Source organism: Diabrotica virgifera, chromosome 4 (genome assembly GCF_917563875.1).
Source record: "Diabrotica virgifera virgifera chromosome 4, PGI_DIABVI_V3a".
Taxonomy (NCBI): Eukaryota; Metazoa; Arthropoda; class Insecta; order Coleoptera; family Chrysomelidae; genus Diabrotica; species Diabrotica virgifera.
Window position 1 is genome coordinate 172,128,679 of NC_065446.1, and position 15,958 is coordinate 172,144,636.

The following is a 15,958-nucleotide window of genomic DNA, read 5'->3' on the forward strand; positions in this document are numbered from 1 at the left end:
GTTTGATATACCGTTTGAATCCAGTATACTAGTATTTTTGGTCTTTTGTTGTTGTCACACGCACCCCCCCCCCCCCCCCTTTGTTGGTTTTGTCTGAATGAGTTGTTGAGATAAGTTATTTGTGACATTTTATCTCAACGAGGTATTTAGACTGGATTGTCTAAATCCTCCTTTTGCCGAACCGTTGCCGATAAAAATTCCGTGAAACTCGCTAGGTGTTTAGAGTTTAAGCAGATGCCTATCTGCTGAGCCAAGAGCTCAGAAAGATTTTTTAGTTTTTGAAAACCAATCCTGGTTAGGCAACGAGGTGATGAGGCTGTGTCTGCCCTGCTATATGGTATATATTATATGGTATATATAGTATATATATATATCACTTGTGTTACTGCAGTGGATGTCAGCGAGGTCCACACAGGGCACAAGATTATTTCTTTCCCAAGACACAGAAACTCTTGTCACCTACAGTTCTCAGTAGAGTCTTTAAACATTTAAGTCTACTCGACTTTAAAGAGTCTGGCGATTGATGGCACGCTAGCCCACTCCCTAATGATGTTTTGTTTTTGTTTAATCCCCACTAGCCATTATTTAAATATTTTTGTATTGTTTGTCCTGTCACACCCAAAATGTCAATGTTGGATTTTAGTAATTATCGAAAACTGAATAGGTAATCCAGTTTCCTCTCTTCCGAGGATGCTATTGTAGCAGATGGATTTCTACTACAATGTTTTATAAAAAATATCCATTAATTTCAATCCTATCCCAAGAAAAATATCTATTTTTCTAATATTTTGGTGAGTTTAAATATCTTTAAAATTTCCTAAGCCGCTCCTGTTCGAAATATTTCAAAATATTTCACCACATTGTAAAGGTTAGGAAATTTCCTGTTTACTTGTATAAACATTTATTGTTCTGGAAGGATTCGTTAGGTCCCAGTATATTTCCTTTAGCTTTGAGCGCTAAAAATCCCATGTTATTATTGGTCTGAATTTTGAAAGATCGTTGAGTTCTCTCCGCCGATTGGTCAAATGTCAAACCGAAAGAATGATCGGCTTGAAGCGTAGGAGAATTTTCAATAGGCAAGGTACGCCGCTGAAAATATGAGTAGTTCCAAAAACATGTTCGAAGATTAAACATCTTTTAGTATGGAACTCAACTAACAGACTCGCAGAAAGTCGCACTTTGCCGGCCTTAAAATGTTTTTCTTCTTATAGTAGAAGAACTAAAGGATTTTTAACTTGTCAAGGAATATAATAACAATAGTTTCACTGCATTTTAAGTGGATATATTTTGTGAAACACTATTATTGTTATGCAGTTTGGTTTGCCGGCGGTAAAAGAAAAGTGCGTGTAAAAGAAAAGTGCGTGGTTCCTGTCCTTTGTGTAGCTGTTGCTATTTTTTATGATGATGTTTTGGATTTGTACATGCTCCAGTAAGAATTCCTGTTTCCTGTATTGAAGTATGATATTATTTGGTATCGACTTATCATGTTTCCTGTTTTGTAATGATTTGGATTAGAATGTCTTCCCCTTCCAGCCCCGTCTGAATGGAAAATTTGGACAAGCGTTCTAAGTGTGACATGGATTTTTGTTTTAAGGTATGATAATGTTTATTTTAAATAATTCACAAGTGGATATTAATGGTAAAGGTTTTACATAATTAAATATTTTGTTTTCAACATGGATTCTCGGAAATTTTATTGTAAAGTAAATATAAAATGGCAGTGACTTTTGACAGCCATGTCAAATTTTTGTTTTGGTACACTGCTAAAAATAAATAAGGTTAAGAATTGTAAAACCATGTATTTGTTTTTATTATTCATTTCTTGCTTGAGAATATGTTTATTCTCAAAGTAAAAATAAATAAGGTATAAAGGTTTAAATAAACATTATAAAATGTACACATTTTTATTCTTGTAACCTCTTTCTTCAAAAAAATTGTTAACAGATAGCTAATACAAGTGAATTAAGTTTTAGAACAGAAGAAAAAAATATGGCATAGAAGCCAATAATGATAAATAAGTAGCCCAGTATAACCCCAACGAGGAATCTACAATGAATGTCCCCCCCCAGTTGCTTTCCAGTAAGTACTCGATATGAGAATTTGAGGATTTTTCAAACGGCGTCCCAATTTGTTTAAATAGTAGGAAAGTCCTCAAGTCTGTGTAAGTATCCTTTGCTTATTTGGTTATGTAGTTAGTCTTCTTTAAACCCTCCTACCCCTCCCAACGAATCTACGACCTGCCACCGCACAAAAAATGAGCTGCCGTCTTGCAATGAAGGTTTGCGTGTCTGTTCCTTCTACTAGCCCCATTCTGACCCCCCAGTATCTTAGTAGATAGTCTTTCCCTGATCCCATTAGAACAGATATGTAAAACGCTTCAATTTTAATCTGTCGTCCGTCGCATCTCATGGCGATAGCAAGTCCCACTTATTTGACCGGACCGGTGCTACTCCGAGCTGTGAACTGTTAAATATATCCCCGATAACACCCGCTCAACCCTCGCCTACACTTTTCAGGCGACGACTGAAAGCAATATTTGAGCTGCATTTGTCGCAGTTCGAACTAGTGTGTAGAAACCTACGTTTATTGTAATTTTAAATAATCGGTGATCGCGACGCGACGACTGTTAAAATAAGTTGTCCTGCACGTAATTCGGTATTTATATTAAGTATATGAGAATAAAAGTGCTGTTCAGGATGGATGTTATTTATAATTTGATTAATGTTAAGAGATTCTTTAAATATTCTTATGACGAAAAACTAGAATTAAAATGCAAAGGACGACCTTTGCCGGATATTAAAATCGAAAAAGAAGGATCAAGCCGAGGGAAAAATTACAAACGACAATTTAATTGCGATATTTATACGAGAAATAGTTGGATATGTGGCTGCAACAGAAAAAACGCTCTTTTCTGTTTTCCTTGTGTACTCTTTGGAGGTGATAAGTCATGGACGCAAGTTGGTGTAACAGACTTAGTAGATTTAAGTGATAAAATAAAAAAGCACGAAACTTCTAAGCATCATTTGCACAATCAAATGGAATATGCTTTATTAGGCTCCGTGAATATTAAAGAACAGTTAGATTCTGCATACTGGATAAATATTCAAAAATTCAATGAAGCTGTAACAAAAAATAGGTATGTTCTCTCAAAAATTATAGACTGCATAAAATTTTGTAGTGTTTTCGAATTGGCGCTTCGGGGACACGTCGAGACACAAACATCCGACAATCCTGGAATTTTTCGCGGCCTCATAAATCTTACTGCTGAATTGGATAGAACTTTAGCACAACACTTGGAAGAATCGACGGTTTTTAAGGGCATTTCTAAAGAAATTCAAAATGATATTTTGGACTGCATGTTGGAATTATGCCAGGATAAAATTTTGGAGGAAATTCGGGAATCTCCATATCTAGCTGTCATGGCCGACGAGACTACAGACATTTCAGCAAAATCACAAATGGTTGTAGTATTTAGATATTGTCGAAATGGAGCACCGGTAGAACGATTTTGGACATATTTGGTACCTTCAAAATTAAATGCAGATACTTTAAGCAAAAACATTTTCAGTGTTTTGGATCCTATCCTGAAAAACTCAAATAATAAACTAATTGCTCAGAGTTATGATGGGGCAGCGGTCATGTGTGGACAGCACGCAGGAGTTCAAGCCAGAATCAAAGAAAAATATCCATTTGCTCATTTTGTACACTGTTACGCGCATCAATTAAATTTAATAATGTCTAAGGCTTGTTCCGAAAACTCTCAAGTTAGACTTTTTTTTGGAAATTTAAATGAAATCCCTACCTTTTTTAAAAATTCGCCACAACGAGTGGCAGTTTTAGATAAAATCGTCCAAAAGAAAATTCCTCATGGCGCTCCAACTCGCTGGAACTTCAATATTCGAACTGTTAATGTTGTGTTTGAACATCGATCTTCTTTTATCGAATGTATGGAAGAAATAGAAGAATCGTTTGATAAGGCAGCTGTCTGTAGTTCAGCGTCTTCCATTCGAAGAATACTAGTGGATCAAAATTTTGTTTTTTGGTTAACATTTTTCCATCGCATAATGCCACAAGTAGACGTTTTGTATAATGCCCTTCAAAAGACTAAAACGGATCCTTTGGAAATCAATAAAAAGGTGACAGATTTCGAAAGATACATGAATTCAGTTAGAAATTCAATAGATGATACCATTGACCAAGGTTCTAGTTTATGCGTTGAACCATTACCAACTAAAAGGTTACGGAAGGATAACAGTCCAGTAGATCATCGGAGAGCATCTATCGAAGTTTGTGATATAAACATAAATTGTGCAAATGATAGATTTGCTTTTAAAAATCACCTACTTGCAACTTCAGTGCTTTATCCTGAGCAATTTGATAATTATTGTGCTAATTTCCCAGATGATAATTTAAGCCTGACTTGCGCGTCATATCCAAATTTAGATAGGGAGCGCTTGAAGACTGAATTATCTGTTATTTATTTTAGAAGAGACTGTAGAGACATTAAAGGGGCAATACCTTTTTTAAAATTTTTAATTGAAAATAATTTAACAGAGCCTTTTCAAGAAACTGTAAAACTGCTTCAAATTCTAATTACAGTGCCCATGAGTACGGCAGAAGCTGAAAGGTGCTTTTCGAGTTTAAAACGGATTAAAACATTCTTGAGAAATTCCATGACTGAAGACCGACTTGTAGCATTAACCATGTTGTCAGTAGAAAAAACACTTATAAAAGAAATACCAAACTTTAATGAAAAAGTTATAGACAAGTTTGCTTTAAAAAAAAATCGACGAATCGAGCTTATTTATAAAAAAAAATAATATATTTGGCTCTGTGTGTAGTTAGTTCGTAAGACCCTATAATGCAATTATTGTTGTGGCGATTTTGTTTGTAGTGTTTTTTCGTTTGCATTCCTTAGTTTCGCGTATTTATCGATAAAATTCTACTAAAAACATAAACTATAAAACAATTACTAGTGTGCCATAATGTACCATTGCTATTTTTGATATAATTGGATTTATCTTCAATTTGAAAAGAAGAAAATCGGTAAGTTCTTTATTATTTTTTAATAGATATATAATGAATAAATATATGGTGTAAAATATCAAACTAAAAGCCTCGTTGTAAAATACAACGATTAAAAGATATTGAATTAAAAAAAACCAAAAAATACTGCAGAACTACCAAATTTTTGAGTCACCAGCCGCCACTGGTTTCAAGGTATCAATCTATAAATGAATATTCATAACTGACGTAAGTATCTTAACAGAAAAAATATTATTAATAATAAAAATCGACAAAGAAAAATAAAATTTAATACGTATATTAATCTGTGACACTGTACTAAATGATGTACTATTCAAAAAAATCTCAAAAATTTAATTCAAATGATACGACGTCCCAAAAACTATAATTTTTGAGAACTTCGTAGTTTTGCAGAATTACAACTACCTTAAGAGGGTATTACTTACTCAAGTTTGAACAGATATTACAATTTTATAGGTGTTTTTTAAAGCTTAAGATGTAATCTTTAAAATGTACTAAATTATTTTGCTTTAGACATGAAATAAACAACTTCTTTTTGAGAAAATTAAGAAAGATAAAAAAAATGTAATACAATAACCCAAAAATATCGGTTAAAAAACTGTACAAAGTCATCAAAACCTTTTTCTGTACAACTTACCTAAAATACATTTAATAACAAGCTTTTTTTGAGCTCTTATAAAGTATGTCTGCGTAACTTGGAACCTATTGATAAGTTTTTATTATCAGTTGAAAAAAAAACTATCAGATATTAAATTTTTTTAATTTCATACGAGGTATGTCAAAATATGAATCTTGTTCAAGAGTAAAGTAGCTTTATCAATATCGAAAATTGTTAATAAAAAAAGTTGTTTGGAATTAAAAACTATGTTTCAATATTCGTTCTATATTGACTCCCCTACATTTGTCTCTGGTTTCAGTGAACTTACTACAAGTTGATATATTTTTGTTGCAAATATAATATTTATGATATTTGCACAAGAACAACTAAAAAACATAGGTTATGTCATTAGTAAATTAGTAAATAAGACTTAAAATTATATTAAAAAGACAATAAACCATAAAAACAAGTATTAAAAACTTACCGCATCTATTAAATAAGAGGATTTATCAAAACTACCACTATTTTCGTTTCAAATTGTTCTAGCGAAATAAAAAATTTGCACTGACTGAGTTCTAACACATTTAAGATAATACTGAGTAATCCTCCTAACGGTCATTATGGTCACTGAATCTTATCGTAAGCGGCAAAACGTGCAAACGTAACCGACAAAATTTATGGCGCTTATTATAATCTGTCGGTACTACCTTGCCGTTTACGATACCAAAGGCACAAACTGAGCTTGAAATGCGGTGGTTACAATAAAAAATAAATTCAATTTTAGACACTTAGGATGTTATTATGAGAAAAATAATTTTGAATTAGCTGTAAACTATCGTAAGGAACCATTTAAGATAAAAATCTCATTTTCGGAAAATTGATGCTTACGATGTTTTGTCAAAAACACGTCGATATGTTTTTGTACGGCATTTTTACCATCGACAGATCCATGAAAAACAATAAGAAAGCGCGCAGTGCCGTAAAAAATGGTCCGCCACAAAGTTGGTAAATTTTTTCGATTTTCTGACAATTTCCAGGGTAAATTTGATCATTTCATTCTGTACGGCATCAGTTTCATACTGTTTCAATACAGCTTCTAATCCATTATTTCGCAACGCCGTACAAAAATCATGCGACGAGGAGAAAATATCGAGGGTTGTAATCCCCTCTCTTTCCGTGGTCCGGGGGTGATTTGAAACAAAATAAAATTAATTTATTTTGAAAGTATTTTATGCATAGATAATATTTTTTTACATGCCGTACATTTTCATTGGTCCAAAGGTTTGTACAGGAAAAAAACTCAAGGAAAAATCCATAGAACGAAATGTAAATTCATGACGATATTTTTTTATACGGCATTTAGATAGTTTATTTGCACTTAATGCAATAATTTATAAAAAGTTAATGCCGTACAAATCTGAAAGTTCATATTGATAAAAAAGTAATAAAAATATTAAATAAATATAATTTACATAAAATATACAGTGTGGTGCAAATGAATATGTTATGATATTTTGGCATATATATCATACAAGTGACGTCATCCATCTGGGCGTGATGACGTAATCGATGATTTTTTAAAATAAGAATAAAGGTAGTGTGCTAGCTTATTTGAGAGGTCATTTAATTCTCTATTGCAGGGTGTCTCTATACAGGGTGTACAAAAAAAATTTTTTAATTAAATTATTTGACAAAAACGAGAAAAATGTATGTAATTTATTTAATTCAAAATACATTTTACTGCTGTCAGAAATCAGACAAAATGTTTATATCACAAATAAATATTGCTTTTCGCCTAAATTGAAGGTTTAAACTTCCAAGAGGCAGGTGGCTGGCGGGAGCTGGCTTGAACATTGAACATAATCGAAAAGCAATGTTTATTTCTGAAATAACTATCTTTTTCTGTTTTCGGGCAACAGTAAAATGTATTCTGAGTTAAATAAATTACATACATTCTTCTTTTATTTTTGTCAAATAATTTAATTATAAAATTAGTTTTGGACACCCTGTACAAATAATTATGTAAATGTTTATATTATTGAATAGAGAATTGAATGACCTTTCAAATGAACTAGCACACGACCACTATTCTCATTTAAAAAAATCATCGATTTTGCGCCGCCCAGATGGATGACGTCGCTAGTATGATATATATGCCAAATACCATAATTTAAAAATGAAAATCGGCCTTTTTTTTTGGGATTTTTTCTTAAAGTCGCCGGTTTACGAAATAACGAATTTAATCCTTTCATTTGCCCCATACTCTATATCGCTTACGGAGCGACGTTCTGTTACGACGTTTAGCATTAAAATGTACGGCATCATTTTTTCCTAATTTATTTATCCTAATACTATTTAAAACATGAAAAAAAATGTAGAAAATTGCTATATTTTATTAATCTATGAATATTTAAAATTTTGCAATAATTTAAAAAATTTCTGTTTTTGTATTTTTCTAATTTTTTTTAGAACAGTTTGTTTTGAACGGCAATACTATATAACAATTATATTTTACAATATCATGTTAAACTTGTGGCATGATTTTTGTACGGCGTTGCGGAATAATTGATTAGAAGCTGTATTGAAAGAGTATGAAACTGAAGCCGTACAGAATGAAATGACCAAAACCCCGGAAATTGTCAGAAAATCAAAAAAATTAACCAACTTTGTGGCGCACCATTTTTTTACGCCACTGCGCGCTTTCTTATTAATTTTCATGGATCTATCGATGGTAAAAATGCCGTACAAAAATGTCCAAAATGTACTCACTCTACCTGCACTTTTGAATTCTCACCAGCACTCAGTTGGACAGCTTACAAGTGACGGCATAGTGCTGAATCTAATTATTTTATGCTCTTATATCGTCCTATATACTATATACGTCACCTGGTGGTTCATATGACCCATCCATTTTTTTGACATGGGCCTGTAGTACTCTATTAGTGTAATAAAGCTCAGTAGATCCGCTTTAGTAATAGATAGCAATAAAATTTAATAACAAAAATTGTAGCCAACTTTGAGCTTCACATTACAAAATTAGTTAGAATGTTACAGGGTAGGGTGTTCGATAACATAGTGGGCAGACCAAACTTATGTTTTTCAAATGGAACACCCTATATTCTATTTTATATTCGAAATCTTCTTAACTTCCCCATCACAAACATATAGATAAAGGTTTGTTATGTTATACAGGGTATTTACAAAGTTATAACCAATTTTCTATGAACATCGTAACAAGTTCAGCTCTCACTGTATAAATAAAAATAATCACAACAACAATGGTTTATTCGTGCCATATTTTTTTAAAAAACCATACTGAAGTAAAAACTTCTTTTGTATATTGGTATAATATTTTTTTGTTGATTATGAAAATTTTTAAGAATGGTTGATATTGCTAATTTTCTTTATATCGAATACAGTCAGTCAAAACGCAAGCACATTCTTTTCTGAGAAATTTTAAATGGAACACCCTTTATTTTATATCACTGTCGAAAAGTACCATTACCGTACTTTAATGTATACATACAGTGAGCACGCAAGGGTTTTAATAAATTAATTTTCTCGAGAATGGACGATTTTGGAAAAGATTCCCCTAACAGGTCAATTTTTATTTTTAAATTGCGACTTTTTGGCATATATATATCATACTAGTGACGTCACCTATCTGGGTGTGATGGCGTCATCTACGATTTTTTTAAATGAGAATAGGGGTCGTGTGAAAGATCATTTGAAAGATAATTCAATTCTCTATTTAACAATATAAAAATTAAGATAATTATTTATACAGGGTGTCAAAAAAAATTGTTTTAATTAAATTTATTGACATAAAAAGAAGAATGTGTGTAATTTATTTAACTCAAAATACATTTTACTCCTATCAGAAAACAGGAAATAATGTTTATTTGACAAATAAAAATATCGTTTTTTGCTTAAATTCAGAATTAAAGCAGCCACCCACCGTCCTCTTGACAGTTTGAACATTTAATTTAAGCGAAAAGCAATGATTATTTTTTTAAAGAGTTACAAAACGTCAAACTGATAGTTATAAATTTAATCTGCTCTCAAAAAAATTAACTTTTTTAATAATAAAAGTGTGTTAGTATATAAAAAAATTAGTGAATTTGATGAAGAAAATCGTGGCTTTAAACTGACGAACTAACGTGCTAAATATAAACTAATTTAACTATTTTATTTGTGTTTATAAGTGACGAACAAAAAAAACAAGAACAAGTGCTAAACAACAGGACAGAAAGGGGCTCTTGGCCCACGAAAGAGCCTTCCAGACACCGGATGACGACTAAGCTAAGTACCTTAGATGATTTTATAGACAATAACATTTTTGAAAGCTTGCCTGAATTGACAGATGACGAATTAGCTAATGATTTAGAAAATTCAAAATTAAATAAGACAAATAAAGTAAATTCAAATCATACCAATAAACTAAAAACAAAATTAGGTCCATCAGACAATTTAAAAATAATAAATAATTCACAAACAAATAAAAAGAAAGTAGATATTGCAAACATTGAATTCCTAAATGAAGCTAATTCTACAGATTCTGTAGGTAGCATAGTAACAGTAGTTACTGATTCCATGTCTAGTAATAGTAATATATCCACATGTATTTCCCATAATAATTCTAGCGAGGGTGAAATAAGTGAAAGGGAAAGAAATACAGAAACTAACTCAAAAGCTACTTGAGATGATAGACAAACATGCGGAAAAGGAAAAGCTGATATCAAAATCGAACGAAAAACCAACGCAAGCTGAAAAACAAACGCAGAAGAAAACGACGGTAGACGAACCAACAAATATGCATGAAAAGGGAAGACGTAAAACTTCTGCTAATAGTCCAAATAAAGAAAACTTGATTGAAATGGAAAACAACAATGCTGAATGGACAACCCAGCAACAACAGGAGAAAAACAAAACAAAAAAAGCAAAATAACAGAAAAAAACGTCACAGAAGAAGAACCGAAAAATATTAGCGCTGCTGAAAAGCAGACATTAATAATACAAAAGAGAAATGAAGAAGCATGCGTAGCCAGAGGCATGCTAAGAAAGAAATATGAACAAGAGAAAGATCAACACACTGAAATAGAAATGGAGACTGAAAACGAAAATGAAAAAGAAAAATCGAAAAACAGTATTCCCAAACTACCAGCGCAAAAACAAAATACCGTAACAACAACAGAAAAAGAACAGCCAACGAAGGCTACACCCAAACCACCGGCGATTATCCTCAAATCGATAGGAAAAAGCCAAGAGATATTACAAAAAGCCGCAGAAAGGGGAATCGGATCCGCTAATAAATTCGCTAAATCTGGAAGGTCAATCGTCATCCAGACAAATAATAGAGAAGGGTACCTAGCAATGATCAAGATACTTGAAGAACAAAATACAAAGAACCTTGAAAGCCCTATTGAATACATCGCTTATCCAATAGATTCAGAACGCACCACAAGATTAGTAATCAGAGGATTACATGAAACAACAGAAACAAGCAATATACAAAAAGAACTTAACAAAAACGGAATCATGGCGATTAAAGTAACAGATATGATCTCCAAGAAGGAAGACAAGAAAAAATTACCACTTTTCTTAGTTACAATAAACGAAGAAGATAAAGAAAAAATGAAAAGCTTGACAACTCTCTGTTACATGAAAATATATATCGAAGAAGAAATAAGAAAAAATAGAGAAGTTATGCAGTGCTATAACTGCCAAGGATTCTACCATGGATCCAAAGCCTGTCACTGTGGAACTAAATGCGTTAAGTGTGGCGGATCACACATTAGCAGCGAATGCACAAAGGACAGGAACACCGAACCAAACCAAAGTGCGCAAACTGTGGCGAAGCCCACACAGCTAATTACAGAGGATGCTCCAAAGCACCAAAAAGAAAAACATACACCGCACAGGCACAAACAAGAAACAGAACAGAAGAACACACACCTACAGACAGAAGTACCAACAAAAGCTACGCACAAATAACAAATACGACAGATGAATCTAAACAAAACAACAAAACGGCAAATCTCATGGCAATTGTAAATGAACAGATGAAAAACTTCATGTTCATGTTCGAGAGGATGACCAATGTAGTGAGTGCAATGGGCAATATTGGTGTAAACAGAACTAACTAATCGGTTGGGCGATCTGCGTATAGGGTCATGGAATCCAAATGGGCTAAAACAGAAAATTAACACCTTGGACGAGTTTTCCAACAGACTCGAACTAGACATCATAGCCTTACAAGAAACTAAGATAACGGAAAAAAACAAAAACAAAATGTCCAGGTTATGATGTCTATAGAAATGACTACACAGCCACATCAAGAGGCACGGCGATCTTGGTGAAAAAAGGAATCAAACACCAAGTAATTCCTACACCAGACGGACTCATCACTATGGAAGCCACCATAGTGAGGATCAAGACAGGAAAAGATATGCTGAAAATTGTTTCAGCATATGTTAGACCAAATGATCCAATCTTCAAGGAAGACTTAAATGTCATATTAGACACAGTAGAGCCCTCTATCATTATAGGAGATCTGAACGCAAGATCTCCGAACTGGTTCGATAGAACCACAAACCGCAACGAGAGAATATTGTGTGGCTATCTCGAAGAACGACCAAACACGATGGTGGCGGGACCCATAGAACCCACATGCTTCCATGGTGGAAACAGGCTTCCCACATTCCTAGACATAGCAATTCTACAAAATGTGGGTCAACAATACGAAATATATTCAATGAATGAGGGTGACTCAGATCACAACCCAATTGTACTGACCCTGGGAGCAGTAGAAACAAACAACTTGCAAGCCTATAAGAAAAAACGAACAAATTGGCCAAACTACAAAAGAATAGTAAGTGAAACTATTGGTGCAATACCAACAATAAATACAAAAGAAGAACTAGAGGAATGCGTTAAACATCTATAAAAAAACGATACAAAACGCTATCGAGGCCAGCACCACAGAAGAAAAAACTCCAACAACAAAAGGAAGATTCAGGGAAATCAGCAATGAGCTGAAAGAACTGATAAACGAGAAAAACAGGAAAAGAAGAAGGGCCAACAGAACAAGAAACCCAGAGGACAAAAGAATTGCTAATGAACTGAATAGGGAAGTCAAAAAACAATTAGACGATCATCGAACTGAAAACTGGGACAACTATATCCAGCAACTAAACCCAAATAAATCCGCGTTCTGGAAGCTATCTAAAATACTAAGAAAAGATAAAAAACCAATCCCTCCTTTACATGGTGAAAATGGAATTGTGTACACAGAAGAAGACAAAGCGGAAGTAATGAAAAACACGCTAGAAAGAGAATGTAGGGAAAACTATCATCCCGATGAAGATCTAGACTTCACAGAAGAAGTCGAAAGAAGATGTAGAATTCTAAAAAGAAGAAAGGGCATTATAGGTATTATACACACCTCCCCTGAAGAGGTCAGACAGCTGATCAAGCGTACTAATGCTAAAAAAGCTCCAGGACCGGACAAGATTACAAACAGAGCTCTGAAAAATCTGCCAGGAAAAGCAATAGTGTACATAACAAATTTAATAAACAACATCTTAAGACTAAGACATTTTCCTGACAGATGGAAAGAGGCTCACGTAATCATGATTGAAAAACCAGGAAAAAATGGTACATTTCCACAGAATTATCGACCGATAAGCTTATTATCAGCATTAAGCAAAATCGCAGAGCGGGTCATATTAGTTAGGCTAAAAGAAGAATCTGAAGCAATCGGAACAATACCTGAAGCACAGTTCGGATTCAGATCCGAGCACTCGTGTGAATTTCAAGTGCTGAGGTTAACAGAATATATCACGAAAGGGTTCAACGAAAATAAATATACAGCGGCCGCCTTTCTAGACGTCAGTAAAGCATTTGACAGGGTCTGGCACGACGGCCTGCTGTATAAAATGAACCAATATGGTTATAGTGAGGCGATGACGTGTCTTCTCTCGTCATACCTAGCCAACAGGAGGTTCAGAGTTCGGATAGGGCCAACCCTGTCCGAAATTGGGACCATGGAGGCTGGTGTGCCACAGGGGGGCAGTGTTGTCGCCATATCTATATACCATATATACGGCAGACACCCCAACAACCCAGATCGTTGCTAAGTCTACACGCAGATGATACAGCGATAGCTTTTAGCAGTACCCACCCAGATTTTGCAACAAGACATCTACAAAGAGCTCTTGACGAACTACAAGAATGGTGTGTGCAGTGGAAAATAGCTGTCAATCCTGACAAAACACAGGCCGTTATGTACCAAAAAAGAAGAGGCAGACCAAATGAGGTACTATCCCTATTTGATACCCAAATTGAATGGTCAAATCAAGCCAAATACATAGGCGTAATGTTGGACAAAAGGCTGACCTTTACAGAACACGTAAAACAAACGGTCAACAAAGCTAAAGCCCTTAGGAATCAACTGTCATCGCTAAATAGGTCGAAAGAGTAAACTGAGATTTAAGACAAAGATTAGGATGGCAAATTGTATAATTTTGCCAACACTAACATACGCCTCAGCCGCATGGGGGCACACGTGTAAAACCAACAAGAAAAAAATACAAACCATCCAAAACCACATGATCAGGGAAGCTCTGAATATACCTACATAATATGTCCCATTAAGATACGTATTTGGACATACGCAACAAAAGAAAGTCCTGAGAATGATAGACGAAAGAGCACATGAAATATTTAACAATATCAGAAACCATCCTAGCAGATTATTAAGAGAATTGACTAACTACGACGAAAACCAAAGAACGGTACATAGACGGCCTAGACAGCAGTTAGCTGGATATAGAGGAAACCCTTAAGAATGAAAAATTGAGATAACCACAGAATATCGAAACACAAATGTCGCCCTTCAGGCACTAAGTACCCTTCAGGTAGGTCAAATGGACCATAGCCGTGGAATGTGAGCATCAAGGTCACGTACCGACAGACGTGGGCTTGATGGCCACACCTTTCGGGCGCTCAGCCGTCGAGGAGAACAAAATTTATTGTGCCAATTCGCCGGCTGAGTGACCGAGCACGCACGGTCTGGACAGCAAGACACCGATTTAGATTGGTGCCTTGATGTCTGGAACACATTTTTTTAGGACACAAGTCCAAAGTAAAGTAAAAAATTAACTTAGTCATTAATAGGGAGAAAAGCTCTTCTAGCTACCCCTAAAACCAGGTGGCTTAACCACATTAAGTATTACAAAGGATGTCCCATTACCCAGGGTATCCAAAGTAACATTAAGATCAACGCCTCCCCATTCGGTATGTCCTTCGATGGGGAGGGGTGGAGGTATAGCTTGGGGGTCAGATAGGTACCACTCCATTACGGGGTGTGACTGGTTTGATCTTCGGACATGTGGGTTCCACTTTTCCATTGGAACACACATGTTCCCCGGGGCTGGGGTTGATACGAGCATGTGTGTGTGAATGATTATTTTTCAAATAAATATTTTTTTCTGTTTTCTGAAAGCAGTAAAATGTATTTTGAATTAAATAAATTACTTGCTTCTTTTTGTCAGTAAATTTAATCCAAAATTTTTTTTTGACACCCTATATAAAATAATTATGTTAATAGTTATATTACTGAATAGAGAATTGAATTACCTTTCAAATGAGCTATCACACGACCCCTACTCCTATTTAAAAAAATAATTGATGACGTCATCACGCCCAGATAGGTAGCGTCACTAGTATGATGCCAAAAGTCTTAATTTAAAAATAAAAATTGACCTGTTTCGGGATTTTTTTCAAAAATCGTCCATTTTCGAGAAAATGAATTTATTCCAACCTTTACGTGCTCACAGTATTTAATAGTCCCTATGTCCAAATTTTTAGTTTTCGAGATATTTTCATTTTTAAGAGCAAATTATTAATTAGGTGTGTAACCTAATAATAAAGTTATGCTTATTAACTAAACCGTTTTTGAAGTTATACTTCATTAGGTGCGATTGAGAGTGAATTTTTATTATTTTCATCAATGATGTAAATTATGCTGAGGGTCTGGAATTTATTAGTCTTTTTGCAGATGACACATTAATTGTATGCAGTGGTGATGATATTGTGGAGGTTGTTAGAAGGATGCAGTGGTTGTTAAAAAGAATTGAGATATTTTTGGATGCTAACAAGTTAAAACTTAATGCGAGTAAAACAAAGTCAATGATAGTCTCTAGTCGATATAAATTAAATAATATAAGTATGGAAAAATAACTAAAAGTTAATAATGAATTCATCGAATGGGTCAATGAAATTAAATATCTTGGATTTATACTGGATAACACA

At 34.1% G+C, this 15,958-nt stretch overlaps 1 protein-coding gene across 1 annotated transcript in view; it reads right to left on the reverse strand.

Moving 5' to 3' along the window:
• LOC126883238 (zinc finger protein 664-like) overlaps positions 1-15,958 on the reverse strand; it is a 40,380-nt gene that overhangs the window by 15,945 nt on the left and 8,477 nt on the right. The gene's annotated exons all lie outside the window — the stretch shown is intronic.